Genomic DNA, 14,431 nt, shown 5'->3' on the forward strand with positions numbered 1-14,431 from the left:
TGTGGTATATATATACAATGGAATATTATGCAGCCATCAAAAGGAATGAGATCTTGCCATTTGCAACGACGTGGATGGAACTGGAGGGTATTATGCTGAGCGAAATAAGTCAAACAGAGAAAGACATGTATCATATGACATCACTGATATGAGGAATTCTTAATCTCAGGAAACAAACTGAGGGTTGCTGGAGTGGGGGGTGGGGTGGGAGGGATGGGGTGACTGGGTGATGGACACTGGGGAGGGTATGTGTTCTGGTAAGCGCTGTGAATTGTGCAAGACTGTTGAATCTCAGATCTGTACCTCTGAAACAAATAATGCAATATATGTTAAGAAAGAAAAAAAGAAGAAGAAGAATGTAGCAGGAGGGGAAGAATGAAGGGGGGGAAATCAGAGGGGGAGAAGAACCATGAGAGACAATGGACTCTGAAAAACAAACTGAGGGTTCTAGAGGGGAGGGGGTTGGGAGGATGGGTTAGCCTGGTGATGGGTATTGAGGAGGGCACGTTCTGCATGGAGCACTGGGTGTTATGCACAAACAATGAATCATGGAACACTATATCTAAAACTAATGATGTAATGTATGGGGATTAACATAACAATAAAAAATTTAAATAAAAAAAAAAAGAAGGATATCACTTTTGTAGTCAGTCTTAATTAGCCCTACTCTAATGGTTCCTGTGGACTTGCTTGAATAGGTTAAAAGCAGCCCCCAAAACACCCCACTGATTTTTAATTACTTAACTTTGTGCTGGAGCAAAATCTAACACTATTTAAGAACAAAACAAGTTTTAGCAACCAATAACCTAAGATCCAAAATAGGGACTCAAAGGAAAGTAATTTTCATGCCAAGAAGTAGGAAAATATCACCCATAGTCAGGAGGAACAATAAATCATTATTACTGGACCTGGAAGTGGTAGACACGAAGAAACAAGCAGACGAGGATGTGTGCAAACAGCTATTACAAATATGTTCCATATATTCAGATGGCAGAGGAAACCACAACCATGGAAGTGGGGAAAACTTGTGATGTAAACAAGACTCAAGAGGACATTGAGACATGAAAGACACAGAATCTAAAATGACACATAAATGGATATAGTTTTAAGAGCAGGTCAGATACTGTAGGATAAAAGATCAGCGAAATTGAAAACATAGCAACAGTTATCCAAAATGAAAGAGGAAATGAATAAATAAAGTATCAGTTAGCTGTGGGATGATATTGAGCTGTTTAATACACATGTAACTGGAGTCCCAGAAAAAAGGGTAAGTGGGAAAAATGGGCAAACGATGGCCCGTGTCGTTCCTAACTAATTATAAATATACAGACCTAGGAAACTCAACAAATGCCAAGCTGTATAAAGATAAAGGAAACTATGCACATAAATTATGGAAAACAGTGATAAAAAGAACATCTTAAAACAGCTAGAGGAAAAAATACATTAAATACAGAGGAACACATATAAGAATGATAGTAGGCTCTTGTCAGAATCTGTGCATGCTAGAAGAATATGGAGACACATATTTTAAATATCAAAAAAAGTTAATTAAGAATACATTAACTAGTGGGGCACGTGGGTGGCTCAGTCGGTTAAGCGTCCCACTCTTGGTTTTGGCTCAGGTCATGATCTCCGGGTCTTGAGATCGAGCCCCGCATTAGGCTCCATGCTTAGCAGGGAATCTGCTTGAGATTCTCTCTCTCCTTCTCCCTCTGCCCCTCTCTTGCTTGTGCTCTCTCTCTCTCAATAAATAAATAAATCTTCTTTTAAAAAAGCAGCATTAATAAATTTCAAAAAGAAAGGCAGAGTAGACATTTTCAGGAAAATAAAGTTGAGGGACATATTGCCAACAGACCTGAAGGAGGTTCTTTAGTCAAAAGAATATGGTGTATGTGGAAATTTGAGTTTACACAATGGAATGAAAATGAGGTCAAGAGAAATGCTAAATATGTGCGTAAATAGAAAACACTATTTTTCATTTTGAAAGTCTTTAAAATATCATTGACTCTTTAAACCAAAATAGTAGCAATGTATTTTGGGGGTATAACACATGGAGAACTAAATTGTGTAACAATAGTACACGGGAAGTCAGGATGAAAATAGGCATATGCTATTGTAATTTTTTACACTATTCATAAAGTGGTGTAATATTATACTTTAAACCCTAGAATTAAAGATGTATAAGTCTTAGAGTGACAGTAATAATAGAAGCCAATCAATCAATCATAGGCAATAAGTTAATAGGGGGAGACAAAATGAAATTTAAAAAAGAAAAAAAAAACATCTCAAATAATACAAAAGAAAGTCACATAAAAGGCAAAAGAACAGATGAAACAAACAGTAAATAAAGCTGTATTTAAACCAAATTATGTCAGGTATTATATTAAATACAATTTAACACAATGAAATTGAAAGTCAGCAATTTTGATGCTGGATAAAAAATCAATACCCAACTATATGCTGACTACAAGAAAACCCTGTTAAATAGAAATAGAAGTGTAAGATGGGAAAATCATCCCTATTTTCTTACTAAGTTGTTTTGTAGTTTCAGTGCAATCCAAATCAATATCTTAGCTGTATTTTTATGGAATTTGACAACTTCTTTATAAAATACATACAGAGAAGCAAAGTATCAGAAATGACCAAGAGTATTATTAACAAAAGGGAGAAAATCAATGGCCATTTATGCACAAAACTCTCAGCAAATTAGACTCGGAAGGGAACATCCTCAGTCTGATACAGAGCATCTGTGAAAAACCTGAGGCTAAAGTAAATAATGAAAAAAGACCAAATGTCTTTTCCTTAATATCAGGAAAAAAGACAAAAGTGCCTGCTATTACCACTATCATTTTCCACTTAGTGGAGGGGAAAGTTATTGCAGAAAGGCAAGAAAAAGAAATAGAAATCATAAATTTTGGAAAGGAAGATGAAATCCCTCTCGTGTAGAGATGACATGCTGATATTTAGTTGTTGTTGTTGTTGTTGTTTTTAAGATTTATTTATTTATTTGAAAGAGAGAAAGAGAGCGAGAAAGCATGAGCAGGAGGGGCAAAGGGTGAGGGAGAAAGAGTCTCAAGCAGACTCCACACTCAGCATGGAGCCTGATGGCGGAGCTTGATCTCATGACCCTGAGTTAGGACTCGAGCCTAAATCAAGAGTCAGCTACTTAATCACTGTGCCACGTAGGTGCTCCTGACATGATGATATTTGCAAAAAACCCTCAGAAATCTTCAAAGCAACTGTTAGACGTAATCGTTGAATTTATCAGAGGCAAAGACATTGTAAATGTACAAAAATCAATTGTAATGTTACATATCAGAAGCAAACACACTGGAAAATGAAAGTTTAAAACATTCCATTGACAATAGTACCAAAAACTACATAGGATTTAATTTTTTTAAAAAATGCTTTTTTTTTCACTGAGAACTTTGGTACATTACTGAGTGAAATAAATTAACAAAGACATAAATAAATGGAAAACCAACAGGTTCATGGGCAGGAAGACTTGTTGATATTTTAATACTTCTCCAATTGATCTGTAGATTCAGTGCAAACCCTATCAAAATCCTAAGAAGCTGTTTCGTGGAAATTTACAAGCTGATTATAAAATCTCTATGAAATGAAAAACATAAAATGGCTAAAACAATTTTGAATAAAAAGAATAAAGTTAGAGGATTTGTGCTACCTGATTTTAAGTCTCACTATAAAGTTACAATAATCAGTACCAATTGGCAAAGTGATTAACAAATGGAGCAATGGAAAGTAGAGTCCAGAAACAGAGCCATCTACCTACATTGCCACTGATTTTCTTTTTTAAATGTGCCAAGACATTTCAATGGAGAAGAAAATAAATTACTGAGACAACTGGGTATCCTTCTGGGAAAAAAGGTCAAGTTTTATTACATTACCATATACAAAAAAATTAACTTGAAATGGATAATAGACCTCAACATAAAATTAAGATTAGAAAACGTTTTGAAATAGTTGGATTTTTAAAAGACATCATTAAGAAAATGAAACAGAATGGGAAAAATACCCACAATCATACATCTAGAACATATAAAGTCATCTTAAAATTAAAGAGAACAGGATGAACAACCAGATGAAAGATGGTCAAAAGATCTGAACAGACACTTTACACTCACGTATGTACACACATACACACACACAAAATAGAAGAAGGGCAAATAAACAGTGAAAAGATACTTAACATGCTGAGTTATCAGTAAATATAATTTAAAAGACAACATATCCTTACAATGGCTAAAATTAAAACAACTGAAGCTTCCAAGTGTGACAAAGATACAGAACAGTGGGACTCTCGCACACCGCTGCTGGGATTGCGAAATGGTACAACTGGTTTGGAAACTCTTGAAGACCGTTTGGATGGTCGTCATATACCAACGCCAGCCATATCCAGCCATTCCACTCCTAGCTATTTACCCAAGACAAGTTTAAATATATGCCCACGCAAAAACTTGGACATACATATTGAAAACAGCTTTATTCATAACAGTCTAAAAATGGAAACCAACTAAATGTTTATGTGCATGTGAAAGAGTGAACAGATTGTGGCCTATCCATACAATGGAATAGTGGTTAGCAATCAAACAGACCAGACGGATGATACCCGCAACCAGATGAATGAAACTCAGAATCATTATACTGAATGAAAGTAGTCAGAAGCAAATTATTACATGCCATTGATTCTACTTAAATGAAATTCTAAAAATGCAAACCAATACAGATTGACAAAAAATGGATCACCTGGTGCCCTAGCCTTGGAGGAGAGGGAGATGTGGATGGCAAACGGGTATGAGAAATCTTTTAGCAAAATGTAAATGCTCTGAATCTTGTCTGTTATGGTGGTTTCATGGTTGTATATAACTGCAAAATCTCATCATATTGTATGAGTTAATAGATTACATTCATTGCAAGTACACTATACCTCAGTACAATGTATTTTTTGTTAAAAAGTGGTATTATAAACAACTTTATGCCAATGAAGTTGACAACTTAGATATAAGGAACAAATGGCTTAAAAACACAGCTTACCAAAACTGACACAAGGAGAAATCCTCAATAGACCTATATCTATGAAAATAGTTTTGTTGATTATCAGAACACTTTTAATTGTGAAAAATAGAGAAAAACTCTAGACCGAGGTAGTTTTACTAAGGAATAAGATCAAATATTTAAGGGACAAATAATATCGTCGTATCCAAATAATACACTGAGGACAATAGAGCTCTGTCACCGAAATGTAAACTGTATTACAATAAAAAAGTACAGTCTAATATGCCAACAAACAAAGCAATCCTTAGGAAATTCTACTAAGTTAAATTTGACAATATATAAAATGTATAATACATCATGATGAAATAGAGATTATCCCAGGATTGCAAGGTTGGCTTAGCATTCAGAAATCAATGAGTGTGATTTACTTTAGTAACAGAATTTTTATATATATATAAATTATTATCTCAGTCAATGATTGGCCAAAATACAAAAAAAATAACTTTTTTCTAGTGTCTAGAAATTGGAAAGTAAGATTATGAAAATACCACTACAATAACATTTCTAACACTATAATACTAGGGAAAAATTTAGTAAAAGACATTCAAAACTCTGCACTAAAAACTACCTCAAAATGCTGAGACAAATAAAAGAAGATCTAAATAAATTCAGGTATACATTATTTTCATGGAGTGGAAAAATCAGTATTTTTTAAGATACCAATATTCAAATTAAGCTCCAAACAGTTGCAGTGCTTTCCCTAACAGAATTCTTCTGTGCTTTTTTTGTGCAAAGTTGCTTTTGTCTCTGAAATTTACATTAATTTACATCTTGAAAAAAATAGTGCAGTAGGAAACTTATTCTACCTGATTTGAAGACCCGCAGTAATGCTGCATGAAGACAGTATTGTTTTGGTGTAATAACAGAGAAATCAACTGAATAGAATTGAGAGTCCAGAAATAAACTGTTTTTACACAAAAGTAACAAGACGGTTCAATGGTTTACACACAGTATTTTCAACAAATAGTCTCTGAACAGCTGGACATCCATGTGGAAGAGGAGTCTTTGTCCCTTTCTCATCCCATCACAAAAATTACTTTGTGCTGGTCATCGACCTAAACTGAAAAGCTAGCAAGAAGAAGCTTCTAAAACAAAATACAAGATAAAATATCTGCAACGTTGGTTGGCAGAGATTTCTTACAGAGGACGTCAAAACCACTATGTCTAGAAAAAAATTCCTTCTGTTAACATTAAAGTCTTTTGCTCTTTGGACCACTGTTAAGAAAATAAAAATGTGAGCCACAAACTGGAAGAAAATGCTTGCAATATCTGTGAAAGGTCTGTGAGCTAAGATATATAAAGAATTCCCACAACGTGATAACAAAAAGATTTTTAAGATCCTCAAGACTGAGATAAATGTTTCACAAAAGAAGATATATAAATGTCCAATAGGCACATGAAAAGGTGTTCAACATTTTTAGTTGTGAGGGAAGTGCAAATAAAAACCAAAATGGAATACTATTGAATACCTACCAGAATGTCTAAAATTAAGATGCTTGAAAACCGTCAAGGAGATAGTATGATGTAAAAAGGAGCAAATAAGCAATTCTTTGCCTCAGTCTTTTTTTAATGTGTGTATAATTTGAAATAATTCTTTTTTTCAAAGAAAAGAAGAAGATGCTTGACAACATCATATGTTGGTGAGGACAGAGAGCAACTGGACTTCTCTTACCTTTGGCGTATCTTATAAAGTGACACATCTATACCATGACCCAGTAATATTATTTTTAAGTATTTACCCAATAAAATCAAAGTATGTGTCCACAAAAAGACTTGTACAGGAATGCTTGTAGCAGCTTAATTAATATGTACACAAAAAATCAATAGAAAGGAAAATGGATTAACAGATCATAGAACAGAATAGTATTCAATAAAAAAGAGTAAACCAGAACACGGGAGATATAGACCAGAATATGAGAGAATCTCAATAATATTAAAAGCCAGCATTAAGGGGCATGTGGGTGGCTCAGTCAGTTAAGCATCCGATTCCTGGTTTCAGCTCAGGTCATGATCTCAGGGTCATGAGATAGACCCTGGCGACAGGCTCTGCACTGAGCAGGGAGTTTGCTTGAGATTTTCTCTGTCCCTCTCCCTCTACTCCTCCCCTCCCAATAAATAAATAAATCTTTTTTTAAAAGGCAATATTAGTAAGCAAAAAAGCCAGGCTCAAAAAAATACATACCTCCTGATTGCAATTACATGAAGATCAGGAGCAGGCAAAACTAAGTTTTAGTAATAGAAAATAGAATAGTGGCTGCCTATGGGGAGTAAAGATTGACTGAAAGTAGAAATGAAGTATTTGGGGAGATGACAAAAATATTCTGTATTTTGACTGAGATATTGGTTATATGAGTTTCTAATTTAAGTCAAACTGATTGATTAAATTGTACAGTAAATAGCTATACCTTTTCCTATATGTAAATGTCCTAATTCTAGAATTCAGGATTAAGAAGATTTCTTTCAGAATTGTCAAAGAATGAGCTTTTTCCACGAATCCTCTCTATCACGTCAGATACACTGAGATGCGACAGATATACTGAAATGCTACATGTATTTTAAAATCAATACTTAGCTGAGCTCAAAAGCAAGAGAAGAGAGAGGAAGATCCAGTTTCCAGAAAGGAAGAGAAAATCAGTTCTAAAAATAGATGTGCGACTTAAATTACATTTTTCATGGGTATAGCTTTGGGTAACAGAGACCCAAATATGCTGTGGTTGGGACACTATGGAAGTTTCTCTTTTACCTAACAATCCAAAGGTCCTGGACTAGCCTGCAGTTCTCGTGTATGATATTTTCCTAGACTCATTCTGTTGGGCATCAGGATAGAAGGATAGAAGCAAAATCAAAGACAGATATCCTCCCCCTTTCAAGGACTTGTTCCAGAAAATGCACACAGCACTTTAAGTGATGTTGGCAGAACTCAGTATTACACTAGCTGCAGAGGAATTGTGAAATAGTTATCTTTAATCTAAGGTCGTGGGTCCAAATAAAAATGGGCTTCTTTTACTGTAGAAATGGGGAATGAAACTGGATTTGGCTGAAGCCAAAGAGTACATGGGCCAGGATTTTAATACCTACATAGGAACGGGAGTCTGAAATCTCATGGTGGTTATTTGGAATTGAGTTTTCTGTGTAAATTCAGGTACCACAAAGGGCTATCTCAGCAATGAGTAGAAATTTGAATAAATCTGTACACACGGGAGGGAAGTTGGCCACTTGACCAAGACAATAAATTGGACAATACAATATATTATCCACGAGGAAACAGAAACTCTGGTCTGTACCACGTGGATACATGGATCACGATTTCTTAGTACACGTGTAGTGTGGGAATACCACATCCTAAAATTAAAAAAAAAGAAGAAAATCTTTTGTACCCAGAAACAATAAGCAATACTCCGAGGGAACACTTCCACAAAGTGGCACTGACAGGCAGCATCCCAAAGAAAATAGCGCTCCCTAGATGAAACCACCATCAAAATCATACTCTGCATGTGAAAAGGGTTGCTTGTGAGAGGGTATCAGCGGGCACAACAGAAGGGGGGCATCTCTCCCAAGGAGCCTCAGATAATAGAGCCATCTGAATATACATTAATTTTCAAGAAATTAAATTTCTAAGGAAAGAACAGGACTTATGGAGAAGAATAGGCAGATGTGAAAAGGAAACAAATCAGATTCTTTAAAATCAATTATTTATCTTAAAGAAATCATTAAACATTTTTGTTTCCTCTGTGGCAGAGTAAGCTCCTAATAGCCTAACCCTCCCACCAGTAACAACCCCAGACTCTGACGAAATACAAATCCATCGGGTCAAGACCTCTGGTGATTGAACAAAATCAGGCAAATTTCAGAGTTGAAACTTAAAGGATGAACTCAGGGTGATTTTCCCCTTGTGGCCTGAAGGTTGCCTACATTCAGGAAACTGGAGTGGTTAAAATTTCAATAGAAATCTCTGTCTTTCTGACCTAAAGAGGTGAAAGAATGGAGCATGACTCAAGAATTAAAGGAAAGAAACCAAAACGGGAGGCAGCTGGGGAGGGAGCCATAGTGCCACGTATGAACTCAGCCCCAGTCTTTGCCTGATCCCTGGACTGTCTTTGCTCAAAACAGACTCTAAGCAGTTCTATCAAAGGCAAACAAGGTACTGATCTAAGATCTGACTATTATCCAAAATACACTCAGGAATAATGCAGAATCCAGAGTCTCCTCGACATAAAATGTACCACGTCCAACATACAATGCAAAATTACTCAACACACAAAGACCATGGAAAATGGGATAAGCTCACATGGGATCATGCTAGATGCTAGAATTATTAGACAGGGATTTTAATACAGCTGTTGTAACTGTGCTCAGTGACATAATGGAGAATATATTCATAATCACAAGACAGGAAATTTCATCAAAGAAAGAAATAGGCGTAAAAAAGAGCCAAAGGGAAATTTTAGAACTAAAATTTCAAAATCTTTTTTTTTAAAGATTTATTTATTTATTTGACAGAGAGAGACACAGCGAGAGAGGGACCACAAGTAGGGGGAATGGGAGAGGGAGAAGCAGGCTTCCCGCTGAGCAGGGAGCCCAATGCGGGGCTCGATCCCAGGACCCTGGGATCATGGCCTGAGCCGAAGGCAGATGCTTAATGACTGAGCCACCCAGGTGTCCCTAAAATTTCAAAATCTTAAAATAGAAATGATATGGGCTAATAGCAGAAAGGATATGACAAGGAAAGTATGAAGGATTTAAAAGTAGAACTTGGAGAGGGTGAAAAAAAATTAAAAATAAATGAACAGAGTCTCAGGGACCCATGGAACAATATGAAAAATTTAAATACACTAATTATAGTCCAAGAATAAAAAGGGAAGTAAAATGTAGCAGAAAATAATATTTGAAGAACTAATTACTGAAACGTCCCCAGATTTGATGAAAGACATACATTTTTCAAATTTTCAAGAGGCTTACTGAATTCCAAACAGAATAAAAATTTTTCAAAAAGCCCAGGCATCAGGTATTCAGATACAAAAGATACAAAGAGAATTTTGAGAGCAGCAAGAGAAAAGTAAGTTGAAATATCACAGGCTTCTCATCAGAAAAGAAGACAGTGGAGCAGGGGAGTGACATATTTACGGTCTGATAGAAAAAACGCGTCACACAGAATACTACGTCTAGAAACTTGAACCTTCAAAGATGAAGGCTGTGTTGGCCTTCTACGGCTGTTATAAGAAATCAACATAAATTTAGTGACTTAGACAATACAAACTTATCATCTTATACTTCTTGAGGTCAGAGTCAAAAATGGGTCTCACTGAGCTCTAAAATCAAGGTGTTGGCAAGGTTGCATTTCTTCTAGAGGCTCTCGAGTAAAATTCATTTTCTTGCCACGGGCATCCTTTGGCTCATGGGCCTTGTCTTCATCTTCAAAGCCACCAATGGTAGGTTGAGTTCTTCCTTCATCAGATAGAATCACTCTGACCTACTCTTCTGCCTTGACCTTCTAATTTTAGGGACCCTAGGATTACATTGTGCCCATCTGAATGTCTAGGACAGTTTTCCTATTTTAAATTCACCTGATTAGCAACTTTAAATCCATCTGCACCCTGAATTACCCTTTTCCATGTAAGCTAACATATGCAGTTTCCAGGATTAAGACAAGGATATATCTGGGGGCCTGATTATATTGAATATATTGAAAGGCTACGTAAAGAAACTTGCAAGAAAAGAAAAACAGAGGAAGTAAATTGCCAATGGACATGTACTACAAGAATTATTAGGCATTTAAGATTATTTTTTCCTTTTAACTTCTTTAAAGTACATATAGCTGTTTAAAACAGATGTCTAACATTGCTATCTGAAGCGTATTATGAATGTAGATATAGTCCCATGTGACGATAGAATAAGGAATGACAGGGTGTGGTAAACGGACTTCTGGTTGTAATGTTTGTACATTTTATGTGAAGTGGTACAATGTTAACTCCAAGTGAACTGTGGAAAGGTAAAGACATCTAATGTAATCTCTAAAGCAACACTGAAATGTACTATAACGAGGTATCGTTAAAGAGCCAATTAATGACATAATTGGTATTCTAAAAAATCCCACTCATTTAAATAATCTAATGAAGGCAGAAAAGGGAAACAGAGGAGCAGAAACATAGGGGCAAACAGACAACTATAATAAAATGGTACATATAATCTTAATATATCAATCATTACATTAAATAGTAATATACTAAACATTTCAACAGAAAGGCGGAGATTATCAGAACAGATAAAAAAGCCAGACACAACTATATGTGATTTACAAGAGGTACACTTTCAATATGAAGATGCAAATAGGCTGAAAGTAAATGAACAGAAAGCATATCAAATGCACATGACATATTCACCATAATCATATGCTGGAGCATAAAACAAGTCTTCATATATTTAAATGTATTGAAATAATTCTACTTGTGTTCTTAAACCACCACAGAGTTAAGTTAAAAATAAATAACTATTAGATGTTTAGAAAAACATCAAATACTTTTAAATTAAAAATCATACTTCTAAATAATCCATGGATCAAAGACGAAATCATAAGAAAAATTAGAAAATGTTTTAAACTGAACAACGATGAAAATATAACCTATCAAATCTTATATGATGCAGCTAAAAGACTGCTGAAAAGAAAAAAAATTAGCCTTTTATGCTGATATTAGGAAACAGGGAAGTTCTGAAAATTAAAGATTAATGATTAAGAAACTAGAAGAATGGTTAAATAAAAAAAAGAAAGCGGATTAAAAAGATAAGAATAGAAACCAATGAAAAAGAGAAAAGATACACAAGAGAGAAAACTTAAAGCCAAAAGCTGTTTCTTTAAAAAGATCAATGAAAGTGTAAATATTTTATTAGTATGATCAAGAAAGAGAAAGAACACATATTACCAACATAGAAAATTAAAGAGTTTATTCCTGCTGATCCTAAAAACAAAAAAGAAAATATTATAAACTACTGTATGCCAGTTCATTTAGCATCTTAAATTAAATGAACAAACTCCTTTTAAAATGCAACTTACTAAAATTGATACTAATGAAATAGAACACATGAATGCCCCCTGTTTATTAAAGAAATTTAATTTTTCTGATCAAAAATCTTTCCACACTGAAAACTCTAGGATCAGATGATTTCACTGCTGAATTTCGTCAAACATTCTCGGAAGAAATCACATCAATCTAATATAAGTTATTTCAGAAAATAGAAGAAGGAACACTTTCTGACCAGTTTTAGAAGTCCGACTTAACCTAATATTCCTGAACCAGACACAGACATTCCAAAAAAAAAAAAGAGTAAATTACAGAAATTACATTCTTCATGTACAGAGACACAACAATTATTGCAAAGAGTTAGTAAATCAAAACCAGTAATTTATAAGAAGGACAATATATCATGTTGAGGTTTATCCCGGGAGTGAAAATATATCCTTACCTTTCAAAAATCAATCAGCACAATTCATCCTACTGGTAACCGTCAGTGTGTTCACTATAGTTAATGGTCTGTTTCTTGGTTTGTGTCTCTCTCTCTTTTTTTTTTTCCCCTTTTCTTGTTTGTTTTGTTTCTTAAATTCCACATATGAGTGAAATCACATGACTGATATCTGTGCAGAATTGGGGAATAATGTAAGGCCTGCTGTGACTTTGGTAGGAGACGTAAGTGCCGTCCCTAAGCTCTTTTAGGACAATTTGATAAGACACCATGGCAGTGTCCTCCAGAGAGCAGGTGGTCGAAGACTCTCGAGGAATCATGGTAGTTTAAGATGGAAGGAACTTGCCTCTCTTCTCTGGTGTACGAGTATCAGAGGGTGCCTACTCCGTCTTGCGGGTCACCTCCAGTGGACCAAAAGAGCACAGGAATCAGCTTCCCCCAAATCCCTGCCTGTGAATTATTACACAGCATTTGACCATGTTCGAGAACAACTACCCGGAGGCGGTTTTGTGGTAAGTGAAGGAGCGAATCCTATGGATACTGGATGCACGGTGCTTCAGAATGAACTTCCTCATCACAGGCTTGACGCTGATACTTTTGGAACAATGGGAGTGGGGTTGGGATTCGCCAGCGCAGCCGCCGTAGTGGCTGAAGACAGAAACCCAGGGCAGCGGCCGTCTGTGTGGAAGGAGACAGTGCATTTGGATTTTCTGGCGTGGAAACGGGAACTATCTGCCGGTACAACATGCCAATCGTACCTTTGGTGATGATGAATGATGGAATTTACCAAGGTTTCGATGTAGACACTTGGAACGAGATGTTGAAATTTGGAGGTGCTAATAAAGTGGCCTCTAGTCTGTCTTCTGCCAAACTCCCAGCAGGAGCAGGTACGACTGCATTTGGAGGCAAAGAGTAGCTTGTACAAAACCAGAAGAATTCCAAAATCACCGAGGCAGAAGGTGGCAGACACACAACTAAACCCTCTCTTATCAATATCATGACTGAACCACGAGCCACATGGAAGGCCCGGGATTTTCACTGGCTGACCCGCTCTGATATGTAAATAAAGATGCCAGGGAGTGTTCTTGAGGAGTTTTCTCTTTCTTGTAAGTCAGAATTTCATTTTCCGCAGCAAAATTACTAAAACGTCAAAATTATTATACCAATAAAAAATTAAAAACACTTTTTTTTTAAAGATTTTATTTATTCATTTGACAGAGAGAGAGATAGCTAGAGCAGGAACACAAGCAGGGGGAGCAGGAGAGGGAGAAGCAGGCTTCCCGCTGAGCAGGGAGCCCGATGTGGGGCTCGATCCCAGGATCCTGGGATCATGATCTGAGCCGAAGGCAGACGCTTAACGACTGAGCCACCCAGGCGCCCCTAAAAACACTTCTAAATAAAAAATATATATATATAATTCATCCTACTAACAGAACCATTACAATGATTTCACTAGATGTAGCCTTGGTGAAATTTAAAAATATGTAACAACCAGGTTTAAACAGAGACTAGAACCAGGGGAAGAAGGAAGTGTGAACTGGAAAGTGCATAGCGGTACAATGGAAGTTAAAGATGAAGAGATGCAAAAGTTAGGACACTAAGCGGACAGAACAAGAAAGTCTAGTATTTGTCTATGGGAACTTCATAAGAGAATAAAGTGAATCCACTGACAGTAAAGAGGACAATGGAGAATTGTCCAAATTGGTGAAAGTTAGGCATTCTCAGATTAGAGAAACATAACACATCTTAAGCCAGATGAAAAAAATAGATCTTCTCCTAAACAAATTTTCTTCGTGGGAAAACCAAGACAAATATCCTAAATATTACCAGAGGATGAGGATGGGGGGACACAGAATACCTGCAGACCATCATCATCCGTGTACTTTCAAAGTAACGATAA

At 36.0% G+C, this 14,431-nt stretch overlaps 1 protein-coding gene and 1 pseudogene across 1 annotated transcript in view; both read left to right on the forward strand.

Annotated features, from left to right (window-relative positions):
• Positions 1 to 14,431, forward strand: part of SPMIP7 (sperm microtubule inner protein 7) — a 59,880-nt gene that overhangs the window by 14,333 nt on the left and 31,116 nt on the right. The gene's annotated exons all lie outside the window — the stretch shown is intronic.
• Positions 12,693 to 13,594, forward strand: LOC118541918 (2-hydroxyacyl-CoA lyase 1-like; annotated as a pseudogene).

Source organism: Halichoerus grypus, chromosome 12 (genome assembly GCF_964656455.1).
Source record: "Halichoerus grypus chromosome 12, mHalGry1.hap1.1, whole genome shotgun sequence".
NCBI classification, from domain to species: domain Eukaryota; kingdom Metazoa; phylum Chordata; class Mammalia; order Carnivora; family Phocidae; genus Halichoerus; species Halichoerus grypus.